Below are 10,553 nucleotides of genomic sequence, written 5' to 3' on the forward strand. Positions count from 1 at the left end.
AGGAAAAAAGAATAGAAGAAATATTTAAAACAATGACTGAAATTTTTACAAGGTGCATACCAGACTCCAAAACATAAATACAGTAAATTAAGGATTAATGTCAAAAACAGAAATACAATATCTATGCAGAGCAGCCTCAAACCAGAAAAAAAATTTTTAAATGACAAAATCTTGAAAGAAACCAGAGGGAAAAAAACAGCACATTTATTGAAGATTTAAAAAGATAAAAATTATATCCAACTTTTCCTCAGAAAACAGGCAGGAAGAAAATGAAATTAAATATTTAAAGTGTTGAAAGAAAAAAAACAACCCTAGAATTCTGTACCCTAAGAAACTACCCTCCAAAAGTAAAGAAAAACAATCACTGTTTCAAGAAGATGAAAATTGAGAGAATTTCTTATCAAGTAGAACATCTTTTTAAGAAATATTACAAGAAATCATTAGGAAAGAAGTGAAATGAGTGTATTTGAGGTCAGAAACTCAAATCTACATAAAAAGACTGCCAAAGAAGGAATCAGTGGAGGTTAAAAAAAGTGATCATTTTAATATATTAGATAATAATTTGCTATATAATATATATACATGGTTATTATGTTATTATAAGGTACACGTACCATCCCCAAAGTGGAAATACTGCAGTTTGAAAGTAGACTTGGGTTAGTTTAAATGTACATTACAAACTCTAAGGCAATCACTGAAAACGTGTAAGAAAAAAGAAATATAACTGATATTCCAAGAAAGAGAAAAAAGGAAATCTTATAATCTGCTCAGAGGCAGAGAGTAGAAGACAAAAACAGGAATAAAAACTAAGAGTGACAAGTAGAAAAGAGTAAGTACAGTACTGATTAATCCAACTGTATCAATCATTTAAAATTTCAATGGTCTAAATGTACCAATTAAAGACAGAAATCATCAGTGGCTCTAAACAAAGACGACTTTATACTGTCTACAAGAAACCCACACTAAATATAAAGACATAAATATGTGATTAAAAATCAATGAAGGGAGTAAAATATATCATGCTATCACTAATCAAAAGAAAGCTATGTTAATTTCACACACACAAAAGACTTCAAGGAGAGGAAAGTTACCAGGGATAAAAAAAGAGTATTATGTAATGATAAAGGAATTAATTCTACAAGAGGACACAACTTGTTATCCTTAACAGACTGAGTCCAACAAGAGACCAACAAAGTACTTTCAGCAAAAATTCACAGAACTGCAAAGACAAACAGATGAACACACGGCCAGGTGTGGTGGCACATGTCTGTAATCCCAGACTATGGGAAACGGAAGCAAAAGGATCACAAGTTCAAGCCCAGTCTGGGTGAATTAGTGATTTAGAGCGATCTTGTTGCAAATAAATAAAGGAGTGGAGATGTAGCTCACTGCAAACCTCCTGGGTTCAATATCCACTGGGCCAAAAAAAGATGAACATGCTACTACAGTTGAAGATTTTACTTTAACATCCAGTTGTTAGAGATGGACAGATACAACAGGCAGAAAATCAATAAGGACATAGCTATATCATCAACCAACTGGACACAATCAATATCTACAGACTATGTCTAGAATCTCATCAAACAGCTGAATGCATAGTCTTCTCCAGATCACATGGAACATTCAACAAGATAGAACATATCTCCCAGGCCATAAAACATGTTTCGACAAATTCAAGGGATTTGTTTACCAACCAGTGTGTGCTGTCAGCTCACAATGGAATTAAATTAGAAATCAACAAGAGAATGATAACTGGAAAATCCCCAAACACGCAGAAATTAAATAACATGATTTTAAACATACGGGTCAAAGAAGAAAGCTGAAGAGAAAACAAAATATTTTGAACTAAATAAAAATGAAGGCATAACTTATCAAAACTTGTGAACTACAGTGGCATCGGTGCTTTACAGCACTGAATAAATATACAGTAGCATGAAAAAACAGATATCTAAAATCAACAATCTGAAGTTTTAATTTTAAGAAAAATAAATAAATCAAAAGTAACCAAAAGAAATGAGGACCCAAATCAATGAAATTGAAAATCTGAAACTGATAGGTAAAAATGAACAAAAATAAAATCTCATTCTTTCAAAATAAAATCAGTAAGCCTCTAGCCAGGTGAAGAAAAACAGGAGCGAACATAAATTACTAATGTTAAAAATGAAAAAGAGGATACTACTACAGACCCTTTGGGCATTAAATTCATATAAGAAAAAATGGATAATTTGAATATGGCTATATTATTTTTAAAATTCAACCAATAACAGAAAGTATGAAGCCCATGCAGGATTCCTGGAAAATTCTACCTAACATTAAAGGGAGAAAATACAACACTTTCCTGTGATCTCTTTCAGAGGACAGGAGCATGGGGAATACTTCCTAAATCATTCTATGCAGTCAATATTATACTGGTACCAAAAGCAGACAGACATTTCAAGAAAAGCCAACTATAGGCAAGTATTATTACACATGATCACAGCTACCAAAATCCTCAACAAAATATAAGCAAATTAAATCCAACAAGGTAAAAGTACAATTAAATACCATGACAAAATTGATTTCAGTTATGCAAAGCCTGCTCAAAATATACATATGAATTAATGAAATCTATCAAATCAACCAGCCAAAATGGAGAAATCACATCATCTTATCAATAGATGCAGAAAAAGCATGTGACAAAAATCAATATTTATTAATGATAAAAATCACTTTCAGTAAACTAAGAACAGGGCAACTCCCTCAACTTGATAAAGAATATCTATGAAAACTTTACAGCTAAATTTTACTTACCAGTAAGAAACTCAAAGCCTTTCCGCTAAGATGAGGAATGAAGGAAGGATGTTCCCCTCCTCATTCCTTTTCAGTACCATACTGGAATTGCTAGCTAATGCAATAAAATAAGGAAATAAAGATATGCAGATTGGAAAGGAGAAATAAAATTGTTTTGGGGACATGATAGTCTACGGAGAAAATCTGAATAGCCAAGTAAAAATATCCTCTGGAGCGTCATTATATCAAGGTTGAAGGACACAACGTTAATATTCAAAAGCTAATAGCTTTCCTATTTACCAGCAGTGAATAAATGGACCTAGAAATGTAAAACATAATACCACTTAAACACTTAAAAAGTAAATATGTACATTATCTGAGGTATAAGTCTGACAACATAAAAAGTCTATGAGGAAAACTACAAAACTGATGGAAGATAACAAATAAATGGAGAACAATTCCATTTTTATGGACTCAATATTGTCAAGATATCAGTTCTTCCCATCTTTTTTTGTTGTTTTTGTTTGTTTGTTTGTTTGTTTGAGACAGGGTCTCACTATGTAGTTGAGACTGACCTGGAACTCACTATGTAGTTCAGGCTGGTCTCGAACTCACAGCAATCCTCCTGCCTCAGCCTCCTGAGTGTTGGGATTAAAGGCCTGTGCCACCATGCCCGGCTTCTTCCCATATTAATCTGTGTAGATTACTATGGAATCCCAATGAAAATCCTAGTAAGATATTTTGTGGATGCTGGCAAATTGATTGTAAAGTTTATACGAAAAGGTTTATGACCAGAATAATCAGTACAATATTGAAGAAAAACAAATTTGTAGGACTGACACTACTCAACTTCAGGACTCAGTATAAAGCAACAATAATCAAAAAAATATAGTATTGTTGGAAAAAAAAAGAAAATATAGTATTCTTGGAAAAAAAAAGAAAATATAGTATTGTTGAAAGTAGAAATAAACAGACAAACTGACCTGAATAGAGTCCAGAAATAGACTTATACAAATATACTAAACTGAGTCTTCAAAAATTATACAACTGGATATTCATGTGGAAAAGGAAAAAAAAAAGAGAAGGGAAGGGGAGGGAAGAAGGAAGGAAAGGAAACGGGAAAAAAGGAAAGGAAAGGAAGAATCAGATGGCACAGATCTTAAACCCTTCTCAGAAGAAGTAAAAAAGGGAGGGAGGGAGAAAATGGGTGGAGGGAAGGAGGGGACATCATCAAAATTAATTTCTGCAGTATGGAAAACACTGTCAAGAAAATGAGAAGACATTCACAGCTTTGGAGAAAATATCTGTAAGACACATTTGATGAAGGGCTGTTATTCAAATATAAAGATCTCATCTCATAAAATTAAAAACTAGAAAACAAAAAAAGCGGAGCAAAATACAAGTCAAAGATCTTCATAGACACTTCAGCAAAGAAATAGAGATAGCAAATAAGTCTAAGAAAAATGTTCCACATTATTTGTCATCAAGAAAATACAAAATAAAAGAATGAGATCCCACTATCCATCTATTAGAAAGGATAAAATCTGGAACACTGACAACATCAAAAGCTGGTGTGTCTGGGAAGCAAGAGGCACTCTTATTTATTGTTGACAAGAATGCAAAGTGTTTCAACCACTTGGGAAGATAGATAGTCTGACAGTTTCTTACAAAAATAAACATACTTTTACCATTTGATCCAGTAATTACCACTTTTAATATCTACCCAAAGGTGTTGAAAACTTAAATCTACATGAAAAACCAACACATAGATGTTTATAACAGCTTTACTCATGACTGCCAAAACTTGAAAGCCAACAGGATGTCCCTCAGTAGATGAGATAAACTGTGATATATCCATAATGTAACATTATTCATAGCTAAAAAGAAATGAGCTGTCAGATTATGAAAACTCAAGGAGGATTTTAAATACGTATTACTAAATGAAACAAGGCAATTTGAAAGAGTTACATACTGTATGACTCTAACTATATGACATCCTCCGAAAAGCACAACTATGCAAATAGCAAGAAGATCCAGGTTGCCAGGATAATAGGAGAAGGCACAGCACGGAGGATTTGAAGAGCTGTGAAGCTACCTACTTTGCGTGACACAGCAATGGTGGATGCATGTCACCACACATCTGTCCACATCTATAATGTACACACCCTGTGAAGGAAAACCTACTGTAAATTGTGAACTCTGGATGACAATGACATATCAATATAGTCTCATCGAAGATAACAAAGGTAACGTTAGTGGGGTATGGCGATGAAAAGAGGTTACAGGAAAGTACATGAGAAATTGTTTTAGCGTCCCCTTCATTTTGCTGTGAGCCTAAAACTGCTCTAAAAAACTAAAGTACTTAGAAAATATTATTAGGATAATTACTTGATATTACCTTGGGCATTTATTCTTAGAAATTATTCCAGGAATGCAATCAATATAAGTAATATCCAGTAATACTCAGTTACAGTTTTAGCAATTTATAGAGTAGCCACTAAACACAGAATCATGCATCTAATGAGGCCGAGTGAAGGTCACCAGAAGGACTTCAGGTAAACCACAAGCCCTCAGGACACTGGGTCCCCACAACCACAGCTGCTTTCTAAATGCACGACCACCCGTTTCCCCTATCGTGTGGCCAAAAAGCCAGGTTTGGAGTCCAAAAATCTATAAAATTCCAGCAATCATGCATGCAGAATGTGTGTGTTTTATATTTTTGTAGAACTGTGTATTGATTCCTATTATTTGTTTTAAACACCTTACCTTCCAGGCATGTTTCCGTAACTGTGTGCCTGCATTTTATGCAAATCAGCCTGTGAATGGCCTTTAGATGTACATGTCCAAGGGACCGACTGGATGGCACGAACGGAGGAGAAATATTTTGGAAACTGTCAGCAGTTTGGAACTTCTACCCACTCCCAGATGATTTCTTCTTATTATCTCATTCCTACCCAGGGACACGCCCAGGAGGTACATTAATGATCCCCGTAAGTCAGAGTAAGCATTTGGAAATAGCTGAGGCCCCTTCCCTTCACCCGATCTGTGTCCAGGTGTTCACAACCACAGTTAGAGATCACAGATGGTGCCTCCGAAACATCCGTCCACTTCTCTCCTCTCTAGGTCATCCTCATGTTTCCCCAACAGTTCACGTGTGGAAACTTGGATTCCTCAGTGTGAAGTGGGGTGGGAGGTGTTCGGGTCACAGGGCAGGGCCCGTGTGAGCGGATGAACACCACGCTCGGGGGATGGAGTCCCTTCCCACAGGATGGGACCAGCTACTGCAGGGACAGGCTGTCATCACTGAGGCCGACCACCCGTCTCATCTCTTCTGCCTGTGCCACCTGCCCTTGTGCTTTTTGCGAGGGGCTAAAGCAGCACAAGGTCCTCATCAGATGGCACCATGCTCTTGGAGGTTCCAGCCTCCAGAACCATGGAAATAAAGCCAAAATAATCCACTTTCCTTATAAATACACAGTCTCAGGTGTTCTGTTATAGCAACAGAAAATGAACTAAACCTTCATATTGTTTACCTGTATTTCCCTTCTCTAAGCCATTCAACAGTTAACGTCTTCAGCGTCTTCTATCTCCCATAACCAAGCTCCTTCCTCCCCTGCTCAGAAATTCACCACACCTTCTCCCTCTCTACCTAGTGCTTCGCCAAGGGGGCCCTAAATAGCTGGAACAGACCCCAATGGATAAAGCACTTCCTTTGAAAACTCAGATTTTATATTTAAAATATATGCACATTTTTTCCTTCTAATCTATAATTTATACTTCTTGGATTTAAAACAAGTATCTGGCTTGGATTCTTCCATCTAGGAGAATATGCTGTGGCATCCCCGTCTGCTGCACAGACTCCCTAGCCACCGCCTCTCCACTCCCTCTGAGACACCGCACAGGGCCCAAGGCAACACTGAACTCTGCAGAGTACAAGGCACCTCACACCCTAGCACCGCCTCCAGGAACGGTCATAGCTTCTATCCTAGAAGGTGTGCTCCTAGGACATAGCCAAACTGAAGGGTCAGCAAAACGGCCAGCAGTTTGGTCAATACTGAATTCTTCTCTTAGAATGTCTCCATAAACGTTAGCAGGCTACACTTTGAGAGGTTTTACAATAAAACCTGGAGCACAGATAACCAGAAGCCAAGATTCTGCAGAGCACACCTTGCAGGATGTCACGCCTCCACCACCCTTTCACACTTTGTGCCCGGGACCTGAAAGCTTTTCCTGCATTCTCCAACTGGCAAATTCCTGCTTACTTTAAGAACGCTGGTGACCTCCTTTTTGAGACTCTTCCCAGCCACTGAAGTAGGAAATGTCTTCCTCTGCCGATCTGTAGCACTTAGTAAAGATGTCTGTATGAAATTTTATCACGTGGTCATTGCAGATTTACTGTTAGCCTATGTAGACGGTGAGATAACATGAAGGTAGAAACCAGCCCTTATTCATCTGTGAACTCCCAGAATCCAGCAAAGACCACACTTGGAACCCAATAAAATATGTGGAATAAACTGATAAAAGAACAAATGACTTCTCATGAAAATAAAATACGTAGCACCACATGCCATCTCTGTATTACTCCAGCCAGGAAATTTCCTCTGACAAACGGGGAACAAAAATAATAAGGCTTTTTGGCAGGGAGAGGGAGACAACGGTGGCCTCTAGAACAGCTCAGATGGAATGGGCAAGTGACCCCTGGAGCTGAATTTGCAGAGGAATCGGTGCCAGCCAAGATTGTGTCACATAGATCGCTTCTGAAAAGCATGGTATCTCTGAACCAGGAAGCTGAGATTTCCTCAGGGAAGACCTGGCAATATTTCAAAACTGGACAGAGCCCAGCAGGCCTAGAATACAAATGTTTGCCTATTTCATTACAGCTGATACAGACACTTCCTCCTCATCCAGGATCTTAGGACGGTCACATTCAATCAGTTCCACTTCAGCCTGTTTAAGCAGTTAAGCTGACTTTGTTCTGCCAAAGAAGCCCCTAAGTCTGAGAGGCAGCAGATGCTAGTGAGGGACCTGTGAGTCTGGGGTGGGTTCTCCTCATCCCTGACTCTAATCACCCTGGGCAAGCCATCACACCCTTCCAGGCACGGCTTCCGGACATCTCACATGAGTGGCTACAGAATTAAGATGAAACAAACCCTCTGTGACCCATCAGTGTGTGGCAGGCCCTTGAAATGGGTATTACTATTCTCATTTTACACATGAGAAAGCAGGGCTTAGGGAGATGAAGTAGTTTTCTGAAGGACACTCCACAAACACAGCATTTCCTGACTAGGTAGGAAGTTCAAGTCTTCACAAGCAAGGTGAGACTGTGACTTTCTCCCCACACCACCCTCCTATGACCCTGGCTGCTGAAAGCCATCTTCACATGTGTTTTTCTGATACTGAAATGATGAAGACACACAGTACTTGAGATTTGCTGTTTTAAAACATTTTCTAATGTAACAAACTCAGTAAATTTTTGACATTATTAATGTTAACTTACACCTGAACTTTTCCTAAAAACCTGCATGCCTCCTACTAATAGGATTCCTTCAGAGCCCCTTAACACGTTCACAATGGGGCCATAATTTGTATGTCTTGCTGCCGGGCAACTCTGATTTAATTTTACTACTCAAAGAGCCTATAAAAGTGTTTAGATCCATGTGCACCGTGATGGTTCAAGCCTCCTGATGGGACAGTCATGCGTGTATGACCAGTAGCTCGTGCCCTTGGGAATGTGTTTAAAGAGGCAAAGGCATCTAGGATGAAACCTGGCAGCTCTCCGAGTGGGCCGTGGTCTCCTTTCCAAAGGCACGCCCCTGTCCCCTAAGCTGTCACACCTTGTCCAGCCAGCACAAGGACTCGCTTGAGAGGCTACAGTGCAGCAGGGAGCACCGAGCTAAAGCAGACCTGAGCAAGGGCGGCAGAGAGGGGACCTGACTCCCTTTCCCTCCTATCACTTGAGGGAGGTGTAAGCTGGGCCCTTCCCTAAGCAGTTGTACGAAAACCTCCAGCATCCAGCTCTGCAGTCTCTTAAAGTTGTCTCTACGGTTTGTATCTCATTACAGTGACCCAGGAGGTACTACAGTGCCCGTTCTCTTAGGTTCTGGACACTCAAGAAACTTTCCTAAGATCAGCCCTCCAGAAACCGGCACAGCCAGAACCCAGGCACAGATCCCGAGCCCCTTAAAGAAATCGAGGGGCTTCTCCTCAAGCTGCTCTCCTGGGCGAATGTCCTGGAGTCGTTCTCCTCTCTTCACCCCACAGCCTTGGCAGCACCTCCACTTCGGCCAACCAGGCTCCCATCAGCACATCAACACCAGAACTGCTTTGTTCAGCTCCTGCCCCTCTACGTCAGGTCTTCATCCTTTCTCCTTTCCTGTAGCTTGTGCCCTGCAAACAGCACCTGACTGACAACACAGGAAAGCAAAGGCTAGCAGCTATCTTACCTCATCATAACTTCTATTCTCAAACAGACATTCACTATTGAAAGCAGGATTTTGTTGGAAGAGGAAGTACACATTTGACACAGGTGTAATAAGGAAAGGAAGCTGTTCATCAATTTAGCAATTAACCAGGCTAAGTAGCGTCACACCCATCAGCACGGTAGCGGATTATGAAATATCGCCCGTCTTCTTAAGCCTCTTCCTTGCACTCCTGTGCTGGCCCTTAAAACTCTCTACCTGGAGTAGCAGCTAATTATCAATCACACACATTTACTGCCATATTCATCCCTCCCCATGAGCATCATTACCCCTTTGACTCACCCTACCCCGCCCCGCTGGGATCCAGAACCCAATCCCTGGTCCGGACCAGCCGTTCAGACCACTCAGAATGAATGCCACGCTCCTGCGAAGGGCCGGCACTGTAGGAAGGCTGAACGAGGAAGGCAGAATACCCACAGCCGTCTGGAGGAGCAAGGCAAGTTGGCAGGGATGCTGCACAGGCTGCCGCTGACAAGGCTGCACGGCAGAGGCGGGAGCTTGCAGCAGCCGCCCGAAAGGAACCAAAAGTGCACCCCTGGGGTGGAGCCCGAGTCCTGAGCGAGCGCAGGGCTGCCAGTATCTGTCCTCAGCGGGAAGGGGCAAATGTTCCGGACGCGGATAGCAGTGGGCGGTCTCAGAGCCGGAGCTGGCCTCCGTCCTCCGCCCAGTCGGATTCTCCAGGCACGAAGCCCCGGGCCAGGCCTCTACCTCTACTCGCAACGCCACGCAGGAGCGGCCGAAGAGCCTAGAAGTGGCCGCCCTGCCCTGGAATCCGTTAGTCTCCTTACTCCAAGGAAACTAACATGTGACCGTTCGCGCCGGGCTTGAGACTGCTTCCCAACTCCGGATAGTTTTCCCTGAGTTCCTAAGCTGCGGGGAAGGCGGGACCCAAGGACCCACGCACAGGTGGCCGGGAGCCGACCCACCGCCGCCGGCATCAGATTTTACCTTATTTTCATCTGTACTTTAGGGGATTGCATAGATTTCTTTAGAAATATCATTAATGTTTTCAAGCACCAGATATCAAATTTGTTAGAATTGGTAAAGTAGTGTTTACTAATATGTAAAAAGAGAAAAGGATGCTTTGGGAAAAGTTGCCTGTAGTCTATTTAGAATAATATAAATTAAATGCAACTAATTATTTTCCATTGTCTTAAATTAGATATTTTGATAGATAAGTCAAATCTTTTTGTTTTTTTAATTTGGCTGAGGCATATTATTGACATAAGAGTTAATCATCAAGTTAAGGACATACTGCAGTCAGGACCCTGTTTTCTGTAAGGAACAATCATCTGTTTCTTTGAC

The sequence above is a fragment of the Fukomys damarensis genome, unplaced genomic scaffold (genome assembly GCF_012274545.1).
Source record: "Fukomys damarensis isolate Sample0158 unplaced genomic scaffold, DMR_v1.0_HiC HiC_scaffold_7, whole genome shotgun sequence".
NCBI lineage: Eukaryota > Metazoa > Chordata > Mammalia > Rodentia > Bathyergidae > Fukomys > Fukomys damarensis.